Genomic DNA, 6000 nt, shown 5'->3' on the forward strand with positions numbered 1-6000 from the left:
ACTCGCTCACCCACTCAGGCTTCCACTTAGGCTCCAGGATTCCCTGCTATTGCTAGCTGGGACCGCCACCTGGCTTGGTAACCCTCGTCTTCGCGAGGTAATCCTGGCTGGAGCATCGCCCTAACTTAAAACCAGCCGTACGGGATTCCAGCTCTTAGGGAATGTCGCATTCAGGAACCGGGAACCACAAATACACCAGCCTCTTCTCGTTTAAAAGGGAGACTACCAGCCCTATCCTAGTCGGCCTTTCGGATACTCCGTAGAGTATGCTGGTAACCATCTCAGAGGTCTGATGCATTGCAGAACGCTGGCCCACAACACAACCTATCCAAGGTGGTTTTCATTTCCTTTTATATGTACTGCAGATTTTGTCTTCAGTCTCTTGTGGGGCGGCTCTGTGTACGCTTATGAATCTCATTAACGGTACCGATGAATATGATTACTATCATCGATGAACTAAAAAGACTGTTGAAAATTAGTTCTACTTAAGCAAACTAGAACAACATTACTAATTATAATAATCTTTATCATATCTTAATTTTATAGGGCTTAAAAAAATAAAAATCATTACCTAAAACATTCTTCGTTATCTAAATTTATAACAGCTCCTTTAGTTCTTCAAGTCCTCCAGCTTTGGATAACTTTCTTCAGTTAATGGCTATTGACTTACCTTGTCGTAGCTATAATTAGCTAATTATATAGGGTCAACCTAAGACTGTTTTATATAACAACAGTTAATACAGAAATGGACATTCATAATTTTATGTCTCAATTTTATAAGAAGTGGTGGCATAATCTTTAAGCTTTTAAAAAGTTGCAATGGTACATCGAGAAGCCAGATAAATAATAAGTTATAGGACAAAGTTAAAAATACCAGTCAAACAGGTTTTGGATATAATAAATCTATATTATCAGTAGCAACAAGGGACAGGGGTCAACTCCCTTCTGGAAGTGGAGATAAGGAAAGAGGTGAAGCTCCATTTTATCTCTCTTTAGTAGGTGTAAGTCCTTCAGGTACTTCTAATATTAACTTCTCAATTGTACACATATCTTGTGAAGGGACAATGTCCTGATCTTGGTAGTTTGATGCCTTTCCCATTATGATGTCTGTATACACTTGAATGACCTGAAATCATTTCTTCAGACTGACCATATAGTATAGTTGTAGTATTCACCTCAGTTACAACCAAGACTTTGAAACATGGTGGAGTGAGTAGTCATCAAAAAGTAAATTATTCTTAATAGAAGGGGTAATTATATGTAATTATATGTATACCTATGTTACTGGTGATTGATTGTACAAAATACAATTTTGCACATACATTACTGTTACTGATATAGAACTATTAAGTATTGTTTTCTGTGGAGTGTATAATGAAGAGTAGTGTCTATTCTGATATTTCACTATCCCACAAGTTTATAAATGGCAGTGCCTTTTAATGTAGTTTTCTGAATGCGATACATACATTGTTAATATACAGATGTATGTGTTAGCTACATACATCTTATCTAATGTTTTTATACCTGTACTTGAACAACTGGACACTCAGTTCTATTAAACATAACAATTGATGTCGTAAATGTTATTTGTTACAATATGTTTGACTAATGATGTTGAAGTCTTTAAGATGTGAATACATAAAAGCAGTAGTGAATTAATGATATATAAGGGGTTAAAATCACTAGGTGGAGTTATATACACAACTAATGGAGCAAAAGGTTTATGGCAAAGACAAATGGTACCATGGATTAGAGGTATAGGTGGTTTACTATGGTAACAGTATATATGGTTACAGGATGTTAACATAGTCATAGGAAGTAGAAAGGTATACATTAAATTATTGTTATTACATGTGTAGTTACAATGAGTATACTATATATGTTGTTTGTATTAGTCTTGTCATTAGATTTTTTTAAAGTTGAAGGAAATTTAGAATTTATTACAAAATACACATTGCTGTGTTTGTTGTCGGTTAATTCACTCCACCCACACTGAACCTTTAACTATCTTTTTTAAATCGATCTATCTTAAAGTATGACAGATCATAAGATGGTGGTAACTCCAGAGTTAATTCAGTGAGTATCTTGCCTACAACTGGACCTAATTTAAAACCATGTCCTGTAATTAAAGGGTTAAAATTAACTGTCCAGTTTGACCGTTATTTTACCTGAAAATCCAGCTCCTATAATATATTAGGATGGTTTGGGTGTCTGTCCAAGAATGGGTTTTTTGTCTGACTATAGAACATAGAAATTAAATTAACTCCTTCCTATACACATATTCTCACTGTCATTGTGTACATGCAGAATTCCATTATAGCAGGTTCACTAGAAACCACACCCTTAAAATGATCTTTAACAAATTGTGACGTAATCTTAAAAGAGTAGCTGTCAGGACTGGCATCACGACTATCAGGATCAACGTCAGGACCATGATGTAGACAAACCTAATATAATATAACTATATGATATTAATATTCATTAAAATGTCATATTATAGGCTCAATCCCATACTCCATATTATGTACAATACCATAGGCTCAATCTCATACTCCAAATTATGTACAATACCATAGGCTCAATCCCATATTCCATATTATGTACAAAACCATAGGCTCAATCCCATACTCCATATTATGTACAATACCATAGGCTCAATCCCATACTCCATATTATGTACAATACCATAGGCAATCCCATATTCCATATTATGTACAATACCATAGGCTCAATTCATACTCCATATTATGTACAATACATAGGCTCAATCCCATACTCCATATTATGTACAATACCATAGGCTCAATCTCATACTCCAAATTATGTACAATACCATAGGCTCAATCCCATATTCCATATTATGTACAAAACCATAGGCTCAATCCCATACTCCATATTATGTACAATACCATAGGCTCAATCCCATATTCCATATTATGTACAATACATAGGCTCAATCCCATACTCCATATTATGTACAATACCATAGGCTCAATCCCATACTCTATATTATGTACAATACCATAGGCTCAATCCCATACTCCATATTATGTACAATACCATAGGCTCAATCCCATACTCTATATTATGTACAATACCATAGGCTCAATCCCATACTCCATATTATGTACAATACCATAGGCTCAATCCCATACTCTATATTATGTCCCATACAATTCCATACTCCACAACACACTCATTATTTCATATTACAATAATACCATAGTCTGCTCTAGTTACGCCATACTACAATCCTCAGGCTCATTCCCATTATTCCATACCTTTAAAAGCCCAGGATACTCATATATAGGAAGACCATAAAATTCAGTCTTGTTGATAGACTTGCAAATAAAAGTTGGAAACTCATTGGCAGAGAAGATCTTTGGATCCTCAGTTTGCCAATATAGAACTTCTGTTCTTATTGGCTATTGGAGACATACTGTTAGTACGAATGTATGTATATCGTTGTTACCTGAAGTGGTAATGTTAATCCAGTGAGTGTTGTTAATTTATTAGTCCATGCTCCAGCTGTTAAGATTAGTCTCTTAGTTTTAAAGTTGTTACCTCTCTCAGTTTGAACAGTGATAATATCTCCTGGAATTATATCAGTAACTTTATGATTGTCTAATAGTTGACCTCCATGTTGAATAAAAAGATCCTGAGAGAGAGAGAGAGAGAGAGAGAGAGAGAGAGAGAGAGAGAGAGAGAGAGTTAGAGATACAGAGGTCATTTTTTACGACCTGTATTGTAGCAACAGCTTTACTAGCTCGTAGTACTCCACCATGTTCCTCAAAGACACAGGTATAGTCATTAGGAAGTTGTAACTGATGAGTATATTTCAAGTTAGCTTCTTCACCAGATAGAACTTGATGTGGTGTGTTGTTAGCTTCTAATGACTTAATAAAATGATCAACATCACTGCCTCCAAATATGATGGTACCAGTTTTACTGACGGAAGAGAGAGAGAATGAAAAGCAGAGAGACAAAGACATATTTAACTTACACAAACAAGGTGTTGTTCCAGATTTAATCTCAATTTCTGACCACATTTTGAAAGCTTCATCCATCATTTTAACATAATAACTTTGATGATAAGCTTTCCTTGTAATACGTGATCCGCCATGAGAAACTACCACGTACATGACCTCTATCAAACTAAGAATAGAAACATATTTTAGTGACTATAATTCTGTCTATTCTAGTCTCATTTCTATAATATTCTAATATCTATGTTCCTAGTCTCCTTGGGACTATTTATTTCCTTACTTGTTCCAAGAGCAGTACATTTTGTGTACCTCTAGAAGTAAGGTAGTAAGCAGTAGAACTTCCCTCTATACCAGCTCCAATAATAATGACATCATAAACACTAGATTCCATCTCTAGAGACAAATTGTTCTAAATGATATGTGTGTATGTTAACAAAAATTATAATATTATTTCAAAGTTACTTTAAATCGATCTATCCTGAAGTATGACAGATCATATGATAGTGGTAATTCCAGAGCTAATTCAGTGAGTATCTTGCCTACAACTGGACCTAACTTAAAACCATGTCCTGTAATAAAGGATTAATTAAAAAAACAACCATTTTGGTATGGGTTCACCTGAAAATCCAGCTCCAATAATAATATTAGGATGGTTTGGGTGTCTGTCCAGGAATGGGTCTCTGTATGGCTACAGGATTACATGTACATGGTACATATAGTTACATATACCCCACTTACAGTATATGTGTTATGCAAGTTTCATATATTGCAGGTTCTGAGAACACCACACTTTTAAAATGACCTTTGATAAACTTAGACACAGACTTCCACGTGTATGAACTAGGATTATAATCTCGAGCATCAGGATCAATTTTTGGTAAGTATCTCCACAAACCTAAGGAGTAATATTGCAGAGTACAATGGACTCATTTCCATACCTTGAAAAGACCAGGATATTCAAATATCGGTTGTCCATAAATCTCTAATGTTTAGACTTATATGCAAAAACTGGAAACTCATTGGCAGAAAATACTTTTGGGTTTTCAGTATTCCAATAAAGAACTTCTGCTTTATAAGGCTAAGAGAGAGAGAGAGAGAAAGATAACAATATTAGTTGTATATCATTGTTACCTGAAGTGGTAATGTAATCCAGTGAGTTTTATTATTATTATTAGTCCATGCTCCAGCTGTTAAGATTAGTCTCTTAGTTTTAAAGTTGTTACCTCTCTCAGTTTGAACAGTGATAATATCTCCTGGAATTATATCAGTAACTTTATGATTGTCTAACAGTTGACCTCCATGTTGAATAAAAAGATCCTGAGAGAGAGAGAGAGAGTTAGAGATACAGAGGTCATTTTTACTGACCTGTATTGTAGCAACAGCTTTACTAGCTCGTAGTATTCCACCATATTCCTCAAAGACACAGGTATAGTCATTAGGGAAGTTGTAACTGATGAGGATATTTCAAGTTAGCTTCTTCACCAGATAGAACTTGATGTGTGTGTTGTTAGCTTCTAATGACTTAATGTATGACCAACTATTTCACCATCACCAAATACAGTAATACCAGTTTGTCTGAGAGAGAGAGAGAGAGAGAGTAACATTAAATTTAGTATAATTTTGTTAATAAACCCCACAATCTCTTTCTCTAGTTAAAGCATAGGGGTGGAGCTTATGTAATAACTACTGGGTACTATAAAGATATCCGTAAGGGTACAAATTTTCGAGGGTTTAAATTTTCGTGTTTTTTAAATTTGCTTTATTATTTAAATTTCGTGGGTATTAATTTTCGTGTTTAGTGGGTGTGAAGTATTAATTAATGGGTGTGGTGTCAGACACAGTGTTGTGTTAACACAAGCGTGATTTTCCCGAAGTATGGCTACGTATTCCAATTAAATCCATGGTGAGAGGGTACCATGTATACAAGAAAATCTGGGAGGCAGTTGATGGAGAGTACTTCAGTGTAAAATAGAAAGAAGTAACCCTTTACAGTAGCCGTTATTTACACGCTTAT

This window comes from Gigantopelta aegis, unplaced genomic scaffold, assembly GCF_016097555.1.
Source record: "Gigantopelta aegis isolate Gae_Host unplaced genomic scaffold, Gae_host_genome ctg1619_pilon_pilon:::debris, whole genome shotgun sequence".
Classification (NCBI taxonomy): domain Eukaryota; kingdom Metazoa; phylum Mollusca; class Gastropoda; order Neomphalida; family Peltospiridae; genus Gigantopelta; species Gigantopelta aegis.